This window comes from Mirounga leonina, unplaced genomic scaffold (assembly GCF_011800145.1).
Source record: "Mirounga leonina isolate KUSES-001 unplaced genomic scaffold, KU_Mleo_1.0 Mir_125, whole genome shotgun sequence".
NCBI lineage: Eukaryota > Metazoa > Chordata > Mammalia > Carnivora > Phocidae > Mirounga > Mirounga leonina.
Window position 1 is genome coordinate 20,223,455 of NW_023270305.1, and position 26,926 is coordinate 20,250,380.

The window sequence follows — 26,926 nt, forward strand, 5'->3', positions numbered from 1 at the left end:
TCTTTCTAGGTCACTTTGCAGCTCTTACATTTGCTGTAGGAGCACTTTGCACATGTTGCCATTGCCCCATTTCTCTCCCACATGATTGGTTGCCTACACACACTAGGTTGAGTCCTTGATGGACTTTATTGTGACTAGGTCATGGGTCACATTTGAATTCAAGAAAGTACCTGACCATTGCATTCTTTTTTTTTTTTAAGATTTTATTTATTTATTTGACAGAGAGATATAGAGAGAGAGCACAAGTAGGCAGAGTGGCAGGCAGAGGGAGAGGGAGAAGCAGGCTCTCTGCTGAGCAGGGAGCCAGACGTGGGGCTTGATCCCAGGACCCCAGGATCATGACCTGAGCCGAAGGCAGCCGCTTAACCAACTGAGCCACCCAGGTGTCCCCATTGCATTCTTTTTTGAAGGATTGAGTATAATGAGGAATGTGTATAACATTCATAAATCTTGTTCTTTTTGAGCGACCAAATCCACACATTTGTGGCCTCCTCTTATATCCCCAGCACTGTGAAACATGCTATGCTAGGATGTCATAGGAGTGGGGCAGGTCTGTGCAACTGGCCACCAAGGTGACTTGGTAAAAGTTACATTTGTTCCTGATCTGTAGAGGTAGTCCAAGGGTAGTCATAAGAGTCATGTCTCTGACATTTGCGCTGATTTTATTTTTTCTTAAGTTCTGATAATAAACATATTAACAATATCCTGGGTGATACATCATTGTTAAGACATTTTGCAACCCTAAGAAATAGTTGCCTTCATTAATTCCTTATAAGCAGCTCAAAATGGTGAATAAATCTTTAGCATGTTTGAGTTGCTTTCCATATCATTATTAGCTAGTATATTGCATCACACATAGAAAAACTCAAGAACACTTTTTAAACGCATGAATTTTCACAAAAATATATTTTCAACAAAAAGTGAACCCTTTAATAAAAGAGCTTAACCAAGTAATTTAAGGCAAGTATAAGAAAATAAAAAGACCTAGGACTAAAAGGATACATTTGTACAGATACTATCTCATCAATTAAATGGGATCTGATGCAAGCTGATTAGTAACACTGACTTATCCCAAGTATTATTTGTTTTTTCCTTCAGTAACACTGACTTATCCCAAGTATTATTTGAAGAAGCTATCTGAAATGATTTTCTCAGCAAGTTGGTGACATATACCTTTGGCTTGTTTTAATGACTACCTTCATTTCTCTGTCATAGCTACCACCAGTAGTTTGTTTGGTCTGGTTTGCTTGTTTGGTTGTCAGTTAACCTAAATCAAAACTACAGGCAACATTTCTTCCAGCTTTTCTGTTTCTGCAAACTGAATTTGTTGTCAAAATACCTAGGTTTCTCTAAAGCTTAGGTGTCATTTTTGGTGGGCTTTAATAAGCCATTCTCTAACTCCATGTAGTATGAGCACTAGGCCTTTCAATTTCTTCTCATTCCAGGAGAGGCTTACCCATTGCCTTTTCAATACCTCATTATGTCTCAGAGAGTTTGAAATCCTTGTATCTTTTCCTTCCCTCAACAGAAAATAAAGACTAAGAAAAACATGGTACTAGCGGCATTGTCTTGGAATCACGTATTTACACATTCCTATCCCCAGAGTATAAATGTTCTCTTTTTCATATTTTTATCTGAGGGATCTGTCATGTTATTTGGCACATGGCTGATGTGCTAAAATATTTGCTGTTCTAAGTCAGCTAGTGTGTTACCCTGTGAGTTTCCTTTGCTAGGCAGAAAAGAAATTCTCAGCTATTTGCTTCTCCAACTTTTCTTTCTTTTGCTTCCTATTCTTCCTGACCAATATTGTATACTATCATTTACATTAAATTCATTAATTCCCCTAGGAAGCATGTTACCTGGGATCAGATACATTTGCTTTCTGAGACAATTTTCTGACTAAAAGAATTTCAGGAGGGAAACATTCCTTAAATCCATTTAAGAAAATCTTAACACATACCAATTTCCTGATAAGAATGCAATGGTCAGGTACTCAGATTCTATAAAGCCCTGAAAAATCTACACTTAGTCAAAGATGGAACATCTTCATATGATTTTCTCTCTAAAGCTTTTTTGAAGGATTAAGTAAATGAGTATAGCTTCCATAATCTCTCTTACCTGCATTACATAACCAGACATAATGACTAGCTCTTAGGTAACGTTTTACCTGTGGCTCTTAACACAAGCACTGTCTGCCAAACAAACTACTTCCCAATCAAAATTTCACTGCTAGCTTCTGACAAGCCAGTTTCTGCACAGGTATTTATATTTGAATATAGTCCCATTGTCATATACTTGGATCTTTAGCTCCGTGGTACTTGAGCTTCCAGAGTATAAAACAGCTACATATTAACTTGTGGATCCTATCTTTTTCAGGAATCTTACTCCAATGCTTACTCCCTAAGGGAACACTGTCCTGGTTTTCCTTCTACCTCAATGGCTACGCTGCCTCTTTTTTGCATTATCAATGTGGCTTCTTCACCTCAAACATTACATTTAGGAATTTCTTGATGCTTGGTTCTACACTCTGGTTTCTCTTTATTTTCTCCTAAGCAGACTTACATGCACCAATAGTTCTACCAACCACCATAGGAACAGGGCTCCCACATGTCTATCTCTAGCCAAGACCTGTACTTCATGCTCTGGGCATATATAGGCAACTGCTTACTTGCCATTTGGGGTAAGGGGGATGTCTTAAAGGCACTTCAGACTCAACTTGACCAAACTAAATTCATGATTGTGCTGCTCAAGACTGTTCCTTTCTTAGTTTCCTCCTTCAGCGAAGAGCCCAATTATCTACTTAGTAGTACAAACCAGAAAACTAGAACTCATCCTTTTCAACTATTTCTTTCTTTTCCCTTATCAAATCTGTCACCAAGTGTTGTCCATTAAATGTCCTGGCCAGAATTGTCTACCTTCTCTGTAAGTGTGAAACACCCTGGTCCAAGCCACTGGTCTCACTAAAATGTTATAAAATGCTACTGCATTTATCCACCTACCTCTTTTTTTGCTTCCTTGTAAGGCTTTCTCCATGTGGCATAGGATATAAATCTACTAACATGATGTAGAACAGCTCTTCTCAGGGTCATTTAGGGATCTATTCAGGGGTTCCACAAGGTCAAAATTATTTTCTTAATAATACTACAGTTTGTCACCCCCATTCTTTCTCAGTGCACTGGAGTTTTTCAGAACAACCTGACCTGTGATATTATAACAGAGCAAATGTGAGAATCCAGATCTTCTATTGGGGTAAATATTAGAAGGACTTGGAAAAATATAAAACTATCACTCCCCTCTCTCTAATTCATTTTTGTTTTGAGATATGTAGTTTTTGTTAAAATAAAAATCATGTTACTCATGTTAATGTGTAATACATTTATTTTTGTTATTTTAAATGAATTAATAAACACTTAAAAATTTCTAAGGTTTAATTTATAAAGCAGTAACTGTTCATAGATATAATGCACAAATAAACAAAAGCTTTTTGAAATTTGGGGTAACTTTTAAGGGTGTAAAGGGTTCTAGAGACTAAACCACTTGAGAACCACTGTCCTAGAAGGCGATCCATGGCCTGGCCACTCCCTAACTTTCCAAATCCATCTTTCTTCACACCACACTGCTTTTTTTTCTACTCCATCAACCTTGACTCCTGTTCAGTCCCTATTTTTTGTCTGTTTCCCTTTCAATACAGGCACTTTGCCAGAAACTCTCTTTCCCACCCTCTTTATCCAATAAACTTGAAGTCATTCCTCAGATTTCATCCTCTAAACTGTCATTTCTGTAGGCAGGCCTTCTCTAATCTTATTGACCGAGTCAAATTTACTATTTTAGGGGTACCTGGGGGACACAGTCGGTTAAACGTCCACCTCTTGGTTTCAGCTCAGGTCATGATCTCAGCGTCGTGAGACTGAGCCCTGTGTTGGGCTCCATGCTGAGCATGGAGTCTGCTTGAGATTCTCTCTCCCTCTGCCCCTCCCACTTGTACTCTGTCTCTCTAAAATAAATAAATAAACCTTAAAAAAATTTACTATTTTAGGATCTCATAGCATTTGTACCTCTTATTCATTACTATGATTGTAATACTGCATTTGTTTTTGTCATTATTTAATTTCTGAAGGCTCACTAGCTAAAAATGCCGTGAAATTAGGAGCCAAGTCTGTTTTTGTTCAACACCAAAGCTCCAGTGCCTAGCATGATACCTGGCGTCCAGTAGGAATGCATGGAATGAATAAAATGGATGAACTAGAATTATGCCACAGGCACAAAAAATAGTCCTACAACATGTAATATTACAAAGAGTAGGCATAAAATACAAAAATAAAACCAAGAGATTTTTAAGGTAGGTGAGAAAAATCACAAGGATTTGGACAAAAAGAGAGCAGCCTAATGATCCATCTAAAAGGGAAAATGAGGCGAAGAAAGGGCCAGGGATAGAAAAGCACCAATTATAAAGTTACATTCATTAAGAAATAAGAGCATATTGAATGGAGTAGTAGGAGACAAGATTAGGAAGATAATCAAGAGCCAAATGTTCAGACCTTTGGATGTTCACCTCAGGAATTTGAGCTTCAAACCATAAAAAGTGGGGAAACCAATAAGTGCATATGGAAAGGACTGGCAGGAGTAATAGTGCATTTGGGGCACATTCATCTACTAGCAATGTGTGAGATACATTAGAACAGTGTTGGTGAAGCTAGTTGGGGAACTACCTGGACTTCTGCATAAAATTCCTCTGAAGGACTTGTGGCCACACAAAGTCTGTTTTCAGAGACCAAGGATAACTTCCATGGTGTTGAGACAGAAATTTCAAAGATATATTTATTTGAGAGAGAGAGAGAGAGAGAGAGAGAGAGAACCAGCATGAGCGGGGGGCGGGGGGAGACAGAGGTAGAGGGAGAGAATCCTCAAGTAGACTCCCTGCTGAGAGCGAAGCCTGACCCAGGGCTCGATCCTAGGACCCTGAGATCATGACCAGAGCTGAAACCAAGAGTCGGATGCTTAACCAACTGAGCCACCCAGGCACCCTGAGATAGAAATTTCAAAATAATAAAGCTTCAGTAGAACGGGTTTTTCTTCTCATAGTCTTCTAAGCTGTTTCCTGAAGCTAAAGACTGTCTTTACAATACGGAGTGAACAAAGATTTTGTATGTCGGTATGATTCTGGAAACATGCATTTCTGTTGCAGTCGGTATGGTACATGTTTACTCCCTTGCATGACCTAGTCTGTGAAGTTGTTAATTGTGCACCTGGTCATGTGATGTTTCATCCCTCTGTGGTGCATTCACCAACCATGTTGTAAATGTCTTCACTCCAGATTGAATTTTTATATACTTGGAATCATGTTGGAATCAAAACTCCGATAACTTGAACTGAAATGAAAGGTGAGACTTTTTTTTTCATTTTCTCTTAAACAAGTTTACAGTCCATTTGCCTCAAGGAATCACAATATCAGTGAACTCTCTAAATGGCTGTTGTACAGATAAAGCATGTGCACGGAGTCTGTTTTTAAAATTGAACAAACGAGAGCATGGAACTCTATGCCCTAGAACTTTGCTAATGGTTTTCCATGTGGGTTTTCCCAGAGCCTCAAGTGGCTCCGCAAATGGGGACTCTGAGAAGGAAAGCTTTTTTAGCATTACGGGTAATATCTCCTCCATATTAAAAATGGAAAAACCTTATAATTTATCATCTTTTTAAGATGCTGGAATACATTTGATCCATCCAGTCTGTGGGGACTACCATTTATTTATTGCTTACTCTGGGCTAGCACTAGATTGGGTCCTTTAAATGTATTCTCCAATTTAATCCCTATAAAATCTTGAATAGCATTATCTCCATTGAAGGAATGATGAATTCTGAAAGTTAGAAAATTTAAGTAACTTCTCCAAGTTTATATAAGTAGTAAGTGTTGGAGCTGGGCTTTCTGATTCATTCATTCACTCAAAAAAAGACTTGGGAGAGGGTGCCTGGGTGGCTCAGTGGTTAAGCGTCTGCCTTCAGCTCAGGTCATGATCCCAGGGTCCTGGGATCGAGTCCTGTATCAGCTCCCTGCACAACGGGGAGTCTGCTCCTTCCTCTCCTTCTGATCCTCCCCCCTGCTTGTACGTGTGCATGTTCTCTCTCTCTCTCTCTCTCTCCCTCTCTTTCTCTCAAATAAATAAATAAAATCTTCAAAAAAAAAAAAAAAAGACTTTGGAGAGTCACTAATGAATAAAGAGCCCTGAACTCTTGGAGCTTGTATTCTAGAGGTGGAGAAAAAGTCAGATGAGTAGCTAGCAAATAAATACTGAGCAACAGGCTTTCATGATGATCTGAAGTCTATGATGATAAATACAGTAGGGTAAGGGGATAGAGAATGAAGGGATAATTTTTGTGATCCTATTTTTGGTAAGAGTGATAAAATCAGTCTTCCCTGGTGCAATGACATTTGAACTGAACTTTGGGTGGAGTGATGAATCAAACTTTATGAATGTACAGGGGAAAGTATTCTAGGTAAAGACCCTGAGGATAGAAAGTGGTGGTATATTCCCCTGAGAGTGGCCTGAACAGTATGGGCCCAGGTAGAGCACTAGGAGATGAATTAGGTATAGATCGTGAAGGCTCTTGATGGCTATAGTAGAAAGTTTGGACTTAATTTGTTACAGTGATAGGAAGCCACTGGAAGGTTTGAATAGGCTATCCCTTAGGAAATTGCTGGGTTTTTAGGAGCTCTGTGTCAGGAGTCGGGCAGAGAACAGATATATATATTTCTTACTATGTCACATGCTAATACCATAAATCTAGGCTGTCATCTCTTGGCTCTTAGATTATTATATCACTGAACGTTATTATATTGCCATAGATGATTGCAACAGGTTTTCCTGATTTTCTTCATTCATAAATTCAATCTATCTGCTATACCTGGTTCAGATTACTTATTACAATAAAATTATTTACTGATTAAAATTTGTTTATTATCATTCCAAAGAGAGTTTTCAGATGAAGATTCCTTTCTTCATTATTCTGAGAATACTTATAATCATTCCTTTCTTTGTGCCGTTTCTCAAATAATGGTCTCCTTTTCTCAAAGAGGGAGCTATTTCTTACTGTGATTGATATATCTTTCCAGGTCCAGTTGGAATAACCTTCTCTTCCTCTCCAAACTCTCACCAAGCTCTCTGTTCTTTGACTTTCTACAGTAATTATTGTCTGCTTTAATTATTGTCTGCAGTAATTATTGTCTGAATTACATATTGCTTTATATTCATTTATTTAATTATTCATACATTTGTACATTTGTTAATTGAATTAATTAATTGACTTGTTCATTTGACAAATATTTATCAAGAGCGTATTATAGTCTAGGCATTCCTCTAGACACAAGGTGGAGTGTGGACAATTTTTTAAATCAATTTTAATTAAATTAGTTTAATTAAAATGCAAAGCTTTTAAGTGAAGAATTCAGTGAGAATTCAATGTTTACACCTGTGTAAACTGTGCCATACTCAATATATGAAACATTTCCACCATCTCCAAAGTACCAAGTCTCTTTGTACATCTTAGGCATCTGCCCCCTACCTGATGCCTCCCCTCTCCCATCACCATAGTTTAGCATGGTATTTTAGAAATTCAAATAAATGAAGTCATACAGTATGATCCCTTTGATTAGGTACCTTTCCCCATCATTATGTCTGTGAGATTAATCTATGTTATTGCATTTTTAGTAGATTATGCATTTTTTTAATGGTAAGTAGTATTCCATTGCACGAATATCCACATATCTTTAAATGTCACCTGTTGATGGATATTTGGGTTGTGTTTCATTTCTGGCTACTGTAAATAAAGCCTACTATAAACATTTGTGTACGAATATTTCTCTGGGAGGATGTTTACATTTCTCTTGATTAAACCAATGAATAGAATTGCCAAATCACAGGAAAGGTGTATATTTGAATATGTTTATATCTCATATATATATACACACAAACACATTTTGAAGAGAGTGTCTGCTAAATCCAACATCTGGATTATCTTGGGTCAGTTTTTTGTTTACTTTTGCATATGAAGATGGTTCTCATTTTCCTATTTCTTTGCATATCTGGTAAAATTTTTATGCCATTCCTGCAAATTTTTAGTTTCTCCATGCAGTGCATAAAGGGCCTTGTTCTCATAGCTTTGTTTCCTGTCATAATGAAGACATTGGCTAGTTATTCTTTTTTGTGCTTCTCAGCTTCTTCCAAGTCTTATTAAAGTATCAATTAATATTTTACTATCTCTGACATGCTTGTTTCTGTGATAAGAGTCGTGATTCCTCTATAATTGGCTTTACATGTACTGGGCACTGTTGTAGTCATTGCTACTACTGATTAATGCTGTAGGAACTGAGGGCGTATAGCAAAAGGGAAGGTAAAGGAGAATATGGGATAAAAGTTCTGGAACAACATGCATCATTACTCAGGTTTTATGGGGATGTTAGACAGAACCCATTCCACATGAAATCTATCAATCATCAATATTTGTTAAGTGCCTGTTGTTTGGGGGAAATAAAAGGAGTATCACATATAGCTTATCCTTGAATGAGGGCTTACAAAGCTTCCAATATCACATATTATTTGGGAAAGCAAGACACCTATATGAAACAGTCCTCAATTTATTCCCCACATATACTGAACACTTTTCAGTGAGCAAAGTACTATGGAAGTGCTGAGAAGCTAACAAAGAGAAATATAGCAGACAGATCCTGAAGATGCTCACAGTCTGGCAGAGTAGACAGATATGCAGAGATGGTTATGATACAAACACAATGAAATAGGTATTAAAGCAACATATAAAAATTTATTGGGCTCTTACTATATGCCATGGATTAACTCATTTAATCCTCAACACAATCTATTATGTAAGTACATTATTATCCCCCTTTTACAGATGGGAAAACTGAGGTATAGAGTCGTGTGAAGTCACTTGGTCAAGATAACATAGTAAGTGACAGAGCTAGGGTATGATCTTAGGCTGTCTGATTCCCTCATTCTTGAAATAAAGTCACAACAGAATGCAGAGGAGGAAGCAAATCATTCTTAGAGATAATATGATTCTGAGGGACTTGAAAACATAAGCATATTATCATAAGGGGTTAATTATCAGTGATAAGGGACAACTGGTCTTCCACTGCATGAGGCATACATAAATTCAGAAAATAACAACCATCTTCTGATTTCAAAGCTAACACAAATTCCCATGCCAAGGTAGAGCTGGTATCTGCAGAAGAGTCCATGATTCTTATTTCCACTACTTATCTACCATCCCCTAAAATATCAAGAATTATTGCAAATTATCACTCAAGACCTTTCAAGTTTCTTAGGATTTATTTTCCCCAAATCTGATAATTATTTACTCAGTTCCTTCGATCCTTTAATCCAAATATGGTTTTACCTCAAAAGCACACACATATTCCAGTCAGCAGAAATATTTATTCCTCTTTATAAATTATTAAAATAATTTTATGGCTTAGAACAAAGTATCTCATGAATCTTGTTATCATGAATTAATAATAATTCTGTACGTTTATATAATGCTTTATGATGTTCTTCCACATAAATTATCTTATTTAATTTTCATAGCAGTGTAGTGTGCTAGAGAAAGTTGATATTAATACCCCAGTTTTCACTATGAGGAATCAAAGACTTAGGAAAGTTTGAGTCAATTTCTTGAGTTCATTATGGATATGGATTATTGAGCTGGACTTAGGAGTAATCAAGTCTACTTTTCTCTCCTTCTCTCTCTTTCTCTGTCTCTCTCTCTGTCTCCCCCTGCCCCCTCTCTTTTTCTTTCACTCATTAGGGTCTGATCATATCTAAGTGATCAGAAGAATTTGAGTTCTTGAAAGTGTAAAGATGGCAATCACAGATGGAATGAGGGTGAATTAACTAGGATGCAGCAACTCTTTGAGATCTGGTCAAAGCATCATCCAGGGAGTCTCAGTCGTTTATTAGAATTGTGCCAAGTGGCTTAGAACTTCAGTGTGGTAGCACATTAGAAGTGGGAGAGATTAGTGTGTGTGGATTTAGTCAGGGACAGGGAATTTTGGTGGTCTTTGAAAGAGGAGTAGAATTTGAATAGGTAGAGATAAGAATTATGTTTTACTGGATATATGGGCAGCACAAACAAAAATAGTAAGAGAAAGATCATAGGGAAATATATGGGAAGAGGGGACTATTATATTACAAACCTCATGATGGGGATTAGTCAGAAATCAGGTTGGATAAATAAGATGGAGAAGAAGATAGTAGATTGGAAGCAGAAAGTGGAAAATAGGGAAATACATCATGTTCTTGGAACGGGGACTAGCATGTTAATGGCCTGTTTGGGGATGATCAATCCATTCTTATTGGCAGGGTGAGTAATGGTGAGGCAAGAAGGTCAGTGTTTAGTTGATGGTGTTGTGGGACTGGTGTAGGAATGGAGATAAAGGAGACATTTTAAGTAGAAGTGTATTGATATAGTGACAGACTGGATTCAGAGGATAAAGCAAAGAGGAAATTTAAAGATGACTTCAAGGTTCCTAGTCGGGGAGGTAAAAAGCATATTGCAGCCACTAACACCAAAAAATGCTAAAGAAAGGGAGCACATTTTAGAAAAAAGGTTTTCCTTAGCTCGTATGACATGATATTATCTCTGAAGAGTACATCTATGAGGAGAAATCTTATGGACCAATTGGAAAGTGAGGTAGGAAGAGTTTGATCTGGGAGATTGACAGGCGGTGACATTTCATGCCATCAGATTTGGATTAAACACAGGGGCATGAATGAGAGAAATAAATGTGGAAGTTCAGTGTTGGAGGCTTGTAGAATTATCTCATTTAGGTACTAGAGGATGCATGGAAGCACAGGAGAGAGACCAAGAAGGAGAACCAGAAAAGAGGCTTGAGGGTGACCCCAGGGGAGGAGAAGAGTCAGGAAGTTGGGTAGATCAATACTGTAGAAAAAAGAGTCGACAGTAAGAATTTATTTTTTTTTAAAGATTTTATTTATGTATTTGACAGAGACGGGAGAGAGAGAAACACCAGCAGGGGGCGTGGCAGAGCAGGGAGGCAGGACCCTGGGATTATGACCTGAGCTGAAGGCAGACGCTTAACCGACTGAGCCACCCAGGCACACCAACAATAAGAAATTTAGAAGAAATATACCACTGGATATGATAATAATACCACCAGTGGATTTTTGGGAAAATAATTCAGATTGAATACATTAATCACATATTATCTATCAATATCAGTAAATAAGTTATTATAGGTAAGATTCATTTTAACATTTAGCATATTAACATTTCTAATATGTATATGTATAACACTTATAATACATTAACAGTGTATTATATCTAAGATTCATTTTAACATTTAACATATTAGCATGTTTTGCTCTTCTAAACAGTGTAGCATGTGTTTATTGGGACCAACACTAGGTGCTGTGGGAAGCATGGTAATGGACACCAGGCTTGGGGGAAGGGAGTTACGAGTGGCTTTTTAGAAGAGGCAATGTCAAAAAGTGAATTTTGATAAGACAAGTAAAGTTATGCCAAGGGAAGATAAACAGTGGGGAAAGTGGGAGAAAGTACCCAGTCCCAGATCCTAGGCCTCATGGAGTTTGGTATACCTGGTTTTGTGTCAATGTATATCTACTGGTAATTTTAAATTGCTGTCTCTTTGAAACAAACCAAAAAAGCCCCAACACTTTCCAATTCATATCCCTGACATATATGTTATTAAAATAAACTGAGCTGTGCTGATAGATTTTGAAAAAATAAATAATAAACAAATAAATATACAATGTTAGAAAGTCAGTGACCTACAAAGCAATTTATAGAATTCATACTGAAAGCTACTGACATAAATATGACCTTTAGAAATTTTACTCATTTGGATGAAATCGGACTTTAGAGAAGTTAAAGATATTTATAGGAAGAGTGAAATTTAAGAATTAAGTAAAGTAAAAATTTTGCAAAATATTGAAAATATCCCCAAATCAAAGTGGAAAAAAGAGACAGTACTTGCAGTCATCCTAAATAAGTTGTGTACTTTCAAGCACCTGGTGCTGAGAAAATTTTAGAAACAGTATATTTAGCCATAATATCATGGGCTCATCATGCATTTCTTATTCTCTTAATTCTCACTTTATTGCTAGAGAGATTTGCATGATAGAAGAATATAGTTTTAAAAGTTTCATCTGTTTCTCCTATTTATTCCTTTACTTGAAGTCATAATCGTATTTCTATAGGAATAAATTCTGATTTCACAAACAAAGGATTATAGCTTTGGGAGGATAATTAGATGATAGAAAATGAGGTTCTTAAAATGAGGGTCTTGTTTATAATATCAAGTGTTTGTGACAAACACAATGAGCAATGATGAAAACGTGCCCTGAAATGTGACATGTCATATGAGTAACTGTCTGAATTCTGCTGGGGGGAGGGGGAGGTTCTGGCATCTTTAAAACTTTTCCGCTGTGGTATGGATTTAGAAACAATAGGGTAGTTCAGCCCAGCCCTGTTATAGAGAGAGTTCATGTGAGGAGATATTTCTTCCCTGGCTTAAATTGCCTCTGTAATTTTATGTGCCTATCACCATTATTGTTACAGAGACTTCATTTGGATTACAAGGACCTGGGATGCCAAATGTCAGCAAGTGAAATGTGCCTGTGATGACCAGAGCTAAGTAATGTTCCAGTTACCTCAACATTACAGTTGAGAGTCAAGAATTCCATAAAATTACTGAGAAAACAATTGTTCAGGATTTCCCACGGATCTCACTTTTTCCATCCCAGTAGCTTCTATCCACCTGGGAGTGGAAATTCCCTGCATGTGCCAATCTGCCCAGTAGTGGAAGGTGAGTTCTAAGGTGGCATAGGTGCTGCTTTGTTCATTATCACATATCCCGTGCTTAGTATAGTGGTCATGTGTGCGTATATGTGTGTGTGTGCACGCACGAGCACATTTTGAATGAATGAATGAAAAAGAGAATCAGTCAGTGTTATTAGGACCACTCCTAAGAGCAGACTACTGTTTGCTCTTTGTCAATAGGAAAGAGCTTCCCCCTGCCACACTTTTCTCAAGCTAGGAAGGAACCATATAATCTAGTGCTTCTTTTATGATTTGACAGCATAGGTATTTTCCAACATGTCTGTGTGTGTCTTCTGCACTAACAGTTCAAGTTAGATGGTTACCTGGAAGGGTTCCTAAGCTCAGGTTGCTGAGCTCTTTCTCTATGGAACACTGACTAGCCTTTCTTTAAACCCTCCTGGGGTAGAAATGTCTTCCCATAATACTTTTCCTACCCATTATGCCTACTCATCCAAGATGAATCCCTGAGGTCATATTTCAATATGAATATGCCCTATGAGGTTTGGCTCCCAAGTTTGTGAGTGGAAAGAAAAAAAAAAAAACATGCCAGAAGAATGACAATCATTGTTTTTTTTTTTTAATTGAAAATTATATGATGAAATCCTTCTCATCTAAAGAGGGATATTATATTCAACCAGAAAATGTACAAAAATATTTTAGACATGTATTAGTTAATAAATAATGACATTAGTTTTCTGTGTATTGCAGTTTGTCAGTTTTTTGAAATTTGTCATCGGTTTGAGATTTTATTCATTTTAAGTAAACATTTGCTTTAATATCTAATACAAAATTAGATAATTTTGTATTATTTTTTCTTAAAAAGGGCCACCCAAATTATATGTTTAGGGAAGCACAAAATTCGTTTCCTGTACCAGTTAGCCTTGTGTTTGCATTTCCCAAACAGAAAGAGTCTACATATCACTGTTTTAGTTCCGAGGACAGGAGAAGAGATGAAAGGTTTCAGCATTCCTTATGTCTACCTGAGAGTGGCCGGAAGCCTTCTATGCAGAATCTCTGGGGCAATGAGCTCCTAGTCACCTCTAGTGAGAAGACAGAAGAAGCAAAGAATTATTTCCAGGGAAAGTTCCTAGGTTGTCTGGTCTCAGAGATGTGGTTCAAAAGTGCTGAATTTGGAGTCAAAAGACTTGAATTATTATTCCTGACCTACCTCTTATGAGCTGTGGGGCCTCAAGGATATCACTTTGCTTTGCTGAGCCTCAGTGGTCTCTCTCTCTCTCAAATGTGGTTTTTAATCTTAGTTTATTGCACAAATATGTTAGGATCAAATGAGTTAATACATTTCACAATACACTGACATGAGTAAAGGTGTCCTGCTTTAAGTTGTTACTGATACATGTTACTTCTTAGTAGGGATGAAGCAAATTCTGTGATAAAGTAGGAGAGCACCTTATCTGCCCCTCTTCAATGTTTGGAATAATTATGGGTGCTGGGATGACAGGGAGATGAGGATTTGGGTGATATGTTAACCAAAGGGAAGGGTCATCAGGAGCATTTCAGCCTTGACTTCCCTTAAGTCCTGTTTGTGAATGCATCTCAACTAGCCCATTAGCTGGCCAATGTCTAGCAACAACCGTCTAATTGTTAACACTTCAAAAAATTATAATCATCTATGTATTTGGTGGTGACTGTTATTTGGAACTGTTGGTCCACAAAACAATCCATATCAAATGATGTAAAATGAGTAATTGCTCTTATTTTTACTTCTGTTTTCAGGACCATTTGCACAATGCATGAAAAAGTATCATTAAGGGTGGCCATATGGTAGAGGAGAAAGATCATCCTACTAGGAATGAGGACATTCTGTGTATTTGCAGATTTTAAAAAAGCAGTGTAAACCTGAGTTAAGTCATATACCTTCTCTGGTATTTTTTTATAGGTAAAATTATATCAGCCCAATTTAACCAAAAGTATTATGAGAATCAAATAATAAGGTATAAATGTTGAAGGATTTGCCAAGCATATGAAGCATACCCAATTAAATGGTGATATTATTTGCTGAGAATTACTAATGAGGAGGCAGTTAAATAAATTAACTATGAGATTGAGAAATAGAGAAATCAGCAGACACGAAATACACTAATTTGATAATTCCTGGGGCCATTAGCTTGTCATATATACAAAGGCACACACATAATAAAAATAAATGAAAACAAACTCCCTTCATCTGAAATTGCCTTCTCCTTTTCTGGATAGCTTCGTCCTGACAGTCTGGCATCTACCAGTTCCATCTAAGGGGATTGTTTGAAGCATTTAATCAATCTCTTATAAAATGTATATGTCTGCTACTTTTATACTTGTGATGAAACAAAAGAAGTGTTGAATATATTTTGCTCCTTTTCTGATTCTCAGACTTCATAACAGGCAAGGATTCTAGACCAAAACCTCCCGCAATGCCCTGGTGGTAACTTTCCTTCCAGACAGATATCAGCTGAGCACAGTGTACAATCAGCTGCCTACACTGGGAGAAACAAATCAGAAAACCACTGTTCCATAATCACAGAACTGAAAGAACTGCATACGTAAAATGACAGGCTATTAATTCTGGTTTGGAAAGCCTGTGAATAGGACTTTTCATGAAGTTTAATTTTCTTTTGGTTCTTCAGAAATGGATAAATCATTTAAAATAAAAATAGATGCTGTATTATAGGATGCTCATTTCTTTCAATATTTATTATTTTTTGGGAAAAGTCTTTTTTTAAATGATGAAATATAATGATGAAGTATTCACATGAATGCTCCAAAATAGCACACGGTTCATTCTCTGTTGCCTCACTAAGCTCTAGATTTGAAAATTATTTGGTGTAATTTAGGTAAATCTCCAGTATATAAAATTTTAATTGAAAAGATATGATATTTCATTAAATGCTGTCACACATTGCTACTGTTGCCAAATGAGGCTTGGCAATACCTCCAGGACACTTTTCTTTCTTTTTTTTTTTTTTAAAGATTTTATTTATTTATTTGAGAGAGAGAGACTGAGAGAGAGAGCACATGAGAGGGGGGAGGGTCAGAGGGAGAAGCAGACTCCCTGCTGAGCAGGCAGCCCAATGCGGGACTCGATCTCGGGACTCCAGGATCATGACCTGAGCCGAAGGCAGTCGCTTAACCAACTGAGCCACCCAGGCGCCCATCCAGGACACTTTTCTACTGATTGGATTTTGTCTCCAACCTGAACCAAATATAGCCTTCAAGATACATATCAGCTATCATGTGTTGCATGAGAGAGATTATATAGATATGGTATTTGTAAGTTTTCATAGCATTTATATGATTTATATTCATATGAATATTTTTATCAGTAACTTCAGTGGCATTAGAATCATTACTTTTGTAAAAAGTCTTGCACCTGGAAAAGTATTTATAGTTCTATGAATTATCTATACAGAATGCTGTGATAGTAAGATACAAAAAGATGGGGGGTGGGTAGAGAACACAGTTTGGAAGTAAATATACCTTGGGAGTCAGTCTAGAATGTATAAGCAAGGAAGTTAAAGAGAATCTTTTTTTTTTTGTTTTTACAAAATTTTTTTTTCCCATTTATGAGAGAATGAACTTTATTTCCTATTCTTCCTGGGGTTAACAAATTCACCTTAAAAACATGTAGGGAACAACAATGAGAAAGGCATATGCACATGACCACTGCATTCTCATTGGACCCACCTAATCCTATTCTAGCTTAATTTATGTTCCCTGCAAAGTATGGTAGGGCCAAGGAGCCAATAGGACCATTCTGCCTCAGTTTCTCTAGAATTTACTGAAGTGGTTAGTGAGCAACCAGAGGTGACAACTGCCCACTCAGTGAATAACTTAATTCACTTGGAGAAAACTACTAATGTAAATCCACCACTTTTCTCTATTTGCACCAAACCTGGGCATTTCCTGTGGGATGCTGGTTTCATCTAAGAGTTCATCTCTGGCTGTTCCTTCTTCCCCAAAGCCTCAGGATGTCACCGCCACCAGCACCCTGGCCATCTGTGGAGCAGAAATGACTTGCTTCCAGATCCTGCTTCCAGCTGCTGTCACACTGGGCTTCTCAGGTAACCACTCCTGTCTGTATCCTTAGAGATTTACAAGTAGTAAGAATCTCAAGAACCAAAGCTCAAATTAAGACAAAAATCCAATGTCTAATGTTTATTTTTCATGTTTTGGAAATATTTGAAACATGGAATCATACAACAGTCCTGAAGAATATTGTTGAGCTTTCTAATTTTACAGTCCTGTCTGAAACAGTGCTGACGTGTATGTTTGTTTTTTAATTATCGTTTGTAAGCTGAAAGCATTTTCTGCTTTATAAGCGGTTGACACTTGGATTCACTTTTGGAGCAGGCTGTCCCTTTGTTTTGGGGGGGAAAAACCCACCTGAATGTATTCTTTAAGAACCCATTTTATAATGCAGAGGTACCTCTCAATTTTCCTTAAGAAAAACTATTTTTTTAAATGCAGCTTTTGTAGCCTGAGATTCTGAATGAAAATGGGTAAAGTAAATCTGATGGAAGGCTGATGCAGAACTGTGGCTCTAAGACTGTTTTTGGAGTGTGTGGGGGAGAGTTCCTTTTCTTGATACAAACAGCTTGTGTCTGTAAATTTTGCCTTGCAATTCCTGTGTAGATGCATATGTCTGTGCAAGTGAGAACGTGACAGAGAAACAGAGGCGGGTGGAGAACTTTTGTTTGAACAGCTCTTCACTCGAAATAGGAGGGCAGGAGATGGGAAATCAGCAGGAAGGGCTCTCAGGCTTGATGTTCATCTGTGGGCACCCAAGACTGTAAGAAAGGACCAGCCTCTGCTTGACTTAGTTCAGTGTGGATTGGTCAACTGATACTCTGCTCATCCTGCTACACAAGAACAAGTAATTCAGTATAATGATTATATTTTTATATAATTGTTGTTTCGGGACCAAAGGGTAAGTCCACCTTGTGGTGGGTATTAATGATCAAAGTTATAATAGCTAATACCTACTGAGCACTTACTTTATGCCAAGAAATGTTCTAAATGCTTCACATATGTCAACTGTTGCCCTCATAACAACCTTCTTCATTGGGAATGAATTTATTTCCATTTTATAGACAAGAAAACTGAGGCTTACAGAGATAACTTTCTCATGGCTCCGGAGAGAGAAGGCTATAATTTGGGAGGGAGACGCATCAGGGTTGGTGAAGCTGGGTTGCATGTTTTGTCTTTTTTGGGTTACCAAGGAGGGTAATTAGTTGTGACATCACTTAAGAAGACCTTTCTCACAGTGGGCTTCCCATCAGGTTTTCATGAAAAATTCATGAAAACAGCCCGTCGGTGGAAGGGCCAACCATACATACACACCACATAGAATTCTGTCAGTCAGGTAAGACTTTTGCGGCACCCTTTCCTCGTCTCCATTCCTTTCACCTGAAATTCACATTTCCTGGGTTGCTGTGCTATATTCTTCTAAACACATTTTAGTGTGTTGATTGATATCAAGCTATTCTTACTGCTGGTACATTAATATAGACATAGTTTTGGATAAACATGACCAAACTTATCTTTTTTTACGTGATATCTTTCTGTCTTCCTGAAGGGAACAACTGTTCTCACTTTTGGTGTGTGTGTGTGTGTGATTGGTGTCTAGCTTTTACAAGTACTGAATTCAAGTGGTAAAAGTAGACATCCTTACTTTGTTCTTAATCGCAAAAGAGAAAGTATGGCTATTTATTAAATAAGCTTTTTGCTGCTGGCCTTTTGTAAATATCCTATAGAAGTTGAAGAAATGTTCCTTCCATTCCTAGTTTGCTAGGATTTTTTCTTTTTAAATCATGAATCAATATTAAATTTCATTATACTTTCTTCTACATTTATGGGGGTGATCATATGACTTTTCTTCTTTACTCTGTTTAAAGGGCACAGGACAAGGCTTTTCTAATGTTAAATCAACATGCATTTCTGAAGTAAATGCTACTTCATCATGATATATTGCATGTATTACTGAAATAGTTTTGCTAATATTTTGTTTAGAATTTTTTGCATCTATATTCATGAGTGAGCTTGGCTTATGTTTTGCTTTTCTTGTACTGTTCTTTTTGTAGTTTGGTATCAAGGTTATGATGGCCTCATAAAGAGCTGAAGAGTGACTCACTTTTTCTATTCTCTGGAAGAGTGTAGGTAATATTAGTGTTATTTCTTCCTTATGTATTTGGTAGAATTTGCTGGTGAAACCTTTTTTTGTCTAGAGTTTTCTTTGTGGACTGATAATAACAGTCCAACCCCCTTATTTACAGAAGGGAAAAAATAAGGCCAGGAGAAAGAGTGACTGATTTAGTATCTGACAGTGCCAGGTGCTTCACTTAACTCATGTACCTGAAATTATTGAGATTATCTTTAATAGTTAAAGGAATATATAGATTTTTCTTTTTCAGTTTTATGAATTGTGTTTTCTACATATCAACAATCGAGTTGTTTTATTTCATCTAGAATTTTATTTATCAACAGATTTGTTTATATTATACTCTTTAATGTCTAATTTATAGTGATGCTTCTTTTATGTTCTTCATATTGGTTATTGGGTTTACTCTTTCTTTTATCTTGATCAAATGTCATTGGAAGGTCTTCAAATTTATCATTAAAAAAATCAATTTTTGGCTTTGTTGCTATGCTCTACAGCAGTACCCCAGTGAGGTGGCCAGAATTTGGAGGTGCTCGCTTCATAGTGTGATCAAGGAAACACTGTCCTAGGCATGTGGGGCAGAAGCAGAGAGTCACTAGTCACAAGGAGCCAATATCAGTGAGGATGTCAGGGGTCACTCAGAGAGGTTGAATATTAGAAATCCGTTCTTTGAATATCACATGGGTCTTTGAATCCTGGAATGGAGAAGGAAATTCAATAATGACTGAAATGGAATTTTCCTTCCATCCCAGAAGTGCAAGTGTAGAGATAGAATTTTGTTGGTATAATCTAACTTTTCATTGACTTAGCCTTATACCATCTTCCTCTCTCTCTCTTTCTCTCTAATTTATCTTGGTAAAAATGAAATTTTCATGGACTTATCTTTATAGCCTTTCATTTTTGGTTTCCCACATAGACAAATCACTTCAAAGAGAAGGGCCAGATTCTCATGAATCTTGCTGCCATGTTGGCCTAATCAACTTGCTGCCATTGTTCCCTGTCACTCACTTCTGAACAATTATACTTCCACAGCCTAGAAGGGGTTATTCTGTAAATAAATAAGTCGTGTATGTGTGTATAAGAAGGGAATTTGATTAAAATTTTTAATTAGTCCAACTTCATGTTTATGTATCTCAAAGGAACACTATAGGTATTTGGCAATTAATGTTTGTAAATCACCTTGAGATCCTTGAGGAAGAGAGATGCCTTATAAATGGATACTGTGGTAATGAAAATAATAACACATGCACTTACATTCCCAAGCCAGTTGCCTGAATTAGGTGTTGAAGTCTAAGGAAAGCTGTACAAAATGTAGCTATTGAAGTAAGAAATATTTTCACATCCCTCTTTAAGTCATGATGGAAAATATCTGTGAAATATAGAATACAACCATAACACATGATTATGATTTACAATACATTTATGAATGCTTATTGTTTAGATAAGTAATTATTTCACTATTTGTATATAGTTATTAGATCAAGAACTACAGAACATAATCAATTCTTTGAGATGATAGCATGTGGAAGCTAACTGGCAGTTGTCTCAACATAATTGCTGAACGTTGCTCAATAATAAATTACAGTTCTATTATTAATTCAAGTTTTGTCAATGGCATAATACATATTTTTTGCAAAGATTTTTAGAAATAATTTTTTAGAAACGCAAAAGTTCTTGTTACCCTCAAACCATAAAAGAAATTGCTTTCTCCCTACCTGACCACCTTTCATTTCCTTTCAATATTAAAGGCTAAGGATTGGATGCCTCTGACAACATCCGTGCCCTTTGGCACTGCACGAGGGGTAGGGGGAGGAAGAATATACCTGTTTACTTTGCATATGCCACTAAATTCTGCCATTTCGTATTTTGGTCATTTGGTGCTGAAGGTTCTGAAAATGACATCAAACTTCACAGCAGAAGTAAAAATGAGTTATTTTCCATAACTGTACAAAGTCAGTTACAGCATTGGGTTTTTATTAAATAAGACCTTTAGAACTGAAAGAATAGATAAAAGAACCATTCTGTTAGATAGGAACCACTATTATTCTCTAATTTCACAACTTCACTCATTTCCTACTTAGCCAATTTTATTATGAGAAACTATTTTTGTTGTTGTTGTTGTGTTGTTTGATTGTTGTCTGTGTCCCCCAACAAGAATATAAACTGTTGTCTGTCTTTTTCACATATATTTCCAGCACTCTAAGTTTACCTACCATATAATAAACATGAGATCTCCCACCTCAGGAGCGCTTATTGTTAAGTACTTGACAGTGCACCACTTGTTGGAATAGAAAAGAAAATAGAGGGTTACATGATAACAGATAAGTCATGGAAAATCATAATATAGAATAATATAACAACTATTTTTCTTCTGTGCTGGTATCAGAACAGGAAGAGAAAATATGTCTTAAACACTGGCAAATTTAAAAACATAAAGAACAATGAAATATCCTTGTGGTCTTTAAAGCATTCTCACATGGATTATCACCAGTCCCGGCAGGATGTATCTCAGTTCCAGCAGAGTAACAGTGTGAAAAGAGAAGTTTAAACAAGTGAGAATGAATGTTTTTGGAAAAAGAAAGATTAGATTCTACTCATTAATGAAATTTTGTAGACTAAAGATTTATGTTGGGGTTGAGGATTGCAGCAACACATAATTGAAGGATTCTCTAAGCAGTTGAAAATGTGCCTGGATTTGGGTAGAAGTGCAGGTCCAAAGTAAGGTTTTAGAAACATCTATATAATTTATAGTCAATGTTATGAAGTGGATGTGGCCACAAATTCATAGAGAAAGAAAGATCAGTTAATAGAGTTGGGAGAAACTCCATCATTTAGAGCATGAGGGAATATTAAAAAAATTCAAAAAAATGGGGTGCCTGGGTGGCTCAGTTGGTTGAGCGTCTGACCCTTGATCTCAGCTCAGGTCTTGATCTCAGCATCTTGAGTTTGAACCCTGCATTGAGCTCCATGCTGGATGTGGGAGCCTACTTAAGTTTTTTTTCAAAAAAGTTAAGCAGTGAAAAATAATAACTGACATAGGTAGGAATCCTGGATAGTATAGAGCCCGCCAAACCAATAGAATGGTCAGGAAGGGAATGTTAACTGTCAAATTTTGCAGGAAGGTCAAAAGTAGATGATGGAGCAATAATAGCTGATTTGGAAATGCAGTCTTAAGAGAGCATTTCCCACCGAATAGTAGGAATGGAAGCTAAATTATAAAGGATTTACTAGTGGATGGATGCTGTTGGGCAGTGAATAAGAATTTTTGAGAAGGCCGGATATAAAAAGAGAACACAAAAGTTTCATGAAGGTGTGAAAGAGTTTATCTTTATGTTTGTTTAATTGCTTATTTATTTAATTGTTTTAGAATGGAGAAGACAAGTAATTTATGGATAGAGGGAGTCCAATGGAGAAGAGAAATAGAAAAAAAAAAGGTATATAATTTAGTCAAGGCAATAAAAAGACAAGGGGAAAAATAAAATTATATATAGAGGTAGATCTGAGTGTGGAGAGGAGGAACTTGGTATGTTCTATGGTATGGTCTTGGTCTCAATCAAATAGGAAATTAAGTTATATGCTGAGATAAAACAGGGCCATTGTCATGAAGTGAATATACTACCCATTTTGGAAGCTGATAAACTTAGGTTCATTTGTGGGCTCTGTCACTTATTTTGTGACTTTTGAAAAGTTGCTCACCATCACTGAATCCACCTTCTTGAAAAATGGGAATAATAACACCAATCTTGCAGTTATTTAATATTTAGGATAACAGTGGCAAACATTTATTGAGCACTTTCTACCTACCAGGCTCCATTTTAAAAACTTTACATAAATGAACCCATTTAGTTGTTTACTTTTGAGGTAGGGGTTATTGTTTTCCCAATTTTACAGGAAAAGAAATGGAGGTATCCAAATATTAGTAACTTTAACAAGGTCACACAGCTGGTAATAGGCTGACCTAGGGTTTGAATGCAGGTGGGTGGTCTATACTGTCTCTCTAATGTATCTAAAAAGGCTTAGCACAATTCTTGACATATAGATTCAATAACTAAGATTTGTAATTATTGCTAACTTTATTAAAGACTTGTAAAATGTGCTTCTAATTTTCTACTCTGTTTAAACCTGATAGAAAATCATCCAGACAGGAATTAAACATTTTCTGAATACCATAGGTTAATTCCGAGGTCATACCTGAGGTTAGGTATTTATGGCTTTACATAGGCACAGATGAGGGCCTAGGTACATCTCATAGTACCCTAGATGGCTTTTATTTGCTCTTTAAATATATTTAATTTCTATAATGATTCCATCCCAATAACAGTCAAGTTAGGTAAAATTAGGCAATAGCGGCTTTTCTCAGTTAATGAAAATATTCTTCCCCAACTTCTCTTCCCTTGAGGATTTATAGGTATCAAGGTATTGTTTGGGAAATATTGAGGAACTGGTCTTTACTAATGATCAGGTGAAACTGGTACCAACTAAGATGTTCACTACATTGGATCCTTGGTATCACCCCATCTCACTGTTCTGGAACTCTGGCATCTGCTTCTATATTCACCTCCTCATTTACAAACAGCACCTTTTATTTTCATTGGCAGATGGAGTAATTTTGAATACCTAGTACAAATAGGTAAGTTGAACAAATATATTAACAAACAAACCTTTGGCTTGAAGGGTCAAAAAGCTGATAGTAAAGAAGTCCTGTACCAAAATCAGAGAGAATAAGCAAATCTCAAATGGCAATGACCCTGGACTCTATGGACACATTTCCCCTAGCGGCATTTTCCAATTCCAAAATAAGTTTTCAAGAAGCTACACAATGTGTGACAGTTTTGTGTGGCTCAGAAAACAAGAGTTGGAAGTCTCAAGCCTCTCAAAAGTAGGAAAGGATCTGATAAACTCTCCACCGCTTCATCTGGGACACTGAAGTTCTGCTTCTTAGGAATACGGATGAATTAGAAATAGAATAGCCCTCACAGGGAATGAAACCTATCACCAAATCACCTAACACTACAATGAGAATTACAGTTATCCCAGATTGCTGGTATTCCCAGGAATCTGGCCAAAGCAAATAGAAATTCTGTTTGGAGAAATACACCATTATTCTAGGCCTCAGATTATTTTATTTTATTTTTATGACTTTCAAGGATTTTGTTATATTATTATGAATTTAACATGTTGTACTAGTTTCCTATGGCTGCTGAAACAACAGCACAAATTTATTCTTATACAACTTTAAGAATTTGTATCTTAAACAACACAGATTTATTAGTTTACAGTTCTGTGGGCAGAAGTTCAACACTGGTCTCACCAGGCTTAAATAAAATCAAGGTGTCAGCAGGGTTACATTCTTTCTAGACTCTAGGAAAGAATCCATTTCTTTGCCTTTTCCAGCTTCTAGAGGCTGCCTACATTCCTTATTTCATGACCACATTCCTTCATCTTCAAAGCTGGCAACATCTGGCTGAATCATTTTCATGCATTCATTTCTCTGGTTGTTTCTCTTTGGCCTCGTTTTTCCATTTATATAGACCTTTGTGATTATATTGGGCCCACCTGGATGATCCAGGCTCATCTCTACATCTCAAGATCAGCTGGCTAGTAACCTAACTCCACCTGTGAACTTCAGATTATTTCTAAAAGCAGTTTTTCGTATCCAGTTTTTGGGATACATAATGCTGTGAGACAACATGAATGAGAATCAGGAGAAACAACAGAAAATAGAAACAGACTTTTAGGGGATTGAGATATTGTAGTTATAAGCAAGATTTTAAAATAACTATGCTTATATATTCAAGGAGAGAAAGAACAAGATAGAGAATTTTAGTAGATCACTGGAAATTATTTTTAAAAAAGGAGAGGGCAGAACTGAAAAAGGAAAAAGGGGATATTTTAGAACTGAAAAAATATTAAAATTAAGATTTCAATGGATATGTTTAAAAGTAGGCTAAGGACAACTGAAGGTATAATTAGTGAACTATTACATAGGAAAGAAAAACACATCCAGGATGAAAAACAGAGACACAAATGAAAATTACAGAAGAAAAGGTTGGAGACCAAAAGGATACAGTGACAAATCTTAATTTAGTGTAATTGAGTTTCTAGAAGGAAAGAAATGAGAGAATGGAACAGAAGGGATATTTAAGTGGATAACAGTTATTTTTTTTAAATGATAAAATATATCAAGCTAGTGAACCCAATCGAACCTAAAACAAATATGCAGTATACTATGAGACATAATGATGAGGTAAGAATGGTAGTGAGTCTCAGAAAAGATCTTTCTCTTGAAGCAATACTGAAGCCGAGATCTAAATAAGGAAGAGAGTTAAGTAGTAGAGCAGTAGATGGGCAGATCTTTCCACATAGGAAAGACTATAAGGGTATGTTTGAGGACCACAAGTCAGGGCAGTGTCTCCAAAGCAGTGCAAGAGAAGTAGAAAATGCTAGCTGGGCCAGACCAAACAGTCATCTGTGGTCTTTGGATTTATTCTGTGAGGGTGGTGAGGAAGGAGGAGGGTTATTGGAAGATTTTGTGCAGGGGAGTGCCATGAAGAGATTTAATAGAATCTCTTTGGCTGCGGTTAGGAGAATGGACCATAGGAAGTAACACAAAAGGGGAAGGAAGTGTTTAAAGACTTGCAGAAGTCAGTATGTGAGATGCTGGTGGTTTACACTGGAGAGCTGTTGGTGTATATGGTGAGAGGATTGGGTATATACTTCAACTCTCTGCTGAGGGTTAATATATAGAGTATTTTGATGAAATGTTTGTATCACTCCTGAAGGATATATTTAAAACATATAAATTGAATTAAAGTGAGAAAGCTTAGGGGCAACTTTAATAAAATCTTATTAAAGTGAACCATAGGAGTTCTAAAAATGTTATCTTACTTGAGTGGCTTCAGATTATTTATTTTGTCTAGTAAAGTACAATAGATCACCTCTTCACATGAAACAGCAATTTTTTTTTAAATTCAAAATATATTTCAATGGTACATTTCCAATATAGCATTTGCTTTGAATTATTTATTCTAAATTAGTCAATATGAGAAGTTTCACTGCATTACAAGATTTTTCTCAACAACAACAAAAAAAGGTGTTCTGAAGATATTGGATTTCTGATTCTGTGAACTCCAGAAATATTGGTCTAGCTCCAGAATAAATTTGTGTCATTATATGGGTGGTGAACTCACTTTTAAGCTAGAAAATGATCCCCGGAAGATGTTTTCATCGAGCTACTCTTTTTTTTTTTTTTAAAGATTTTATTTATTTATTTGAGAGAGAGAGAGAATGAGAGAGAGCACATGAGAGGGGGGAGGGTCAGAGGGAGAAGCAGACTCCCTGCCGAGCAGGGAGCCCAACGCGGGACTCGATCCTGGGACTCCAGGATCATGACCTGAGCCGAAGGCAGTCGCTTAACCAACTGAGCCACCCAGGCGCCCTGAGCTACTCTTTTTAAAGTAATGAAATCACCAGGTGTCTGCCTTTGTGTGATCCGGCATTTTTTTCTCCACCTACATCATTACACCAGATACGCTTGGAGTTGCATTCCAGTTTAAAATGAACGTTGGATGCATCTACACTAGTGTTCCAGGTGGGAGAATCACCATCCAGGCTGTAATTAAATTTCAGTGAATGGCTGCAATGAGAGATTATTGAAGCAGACATGGAAATAGCATTAAGTGGTTTCCTTCAAATGATGAAATTACATACATAACTATTAAAGTACATAATCCTAGGATTAACCTCTAACTTTGAGATTCCCTTGCTCTTTGTGTCTCACCTCACTCAGTGTCTTACTTCACTTTCAAATTCAAAAGAGTTTTGAAAAATGATTTTTAAATGGCACCCCTGAGTTCATCATTAAAGCTAACTGTAGTCCTGTAATAAGATTAATTAACTGAT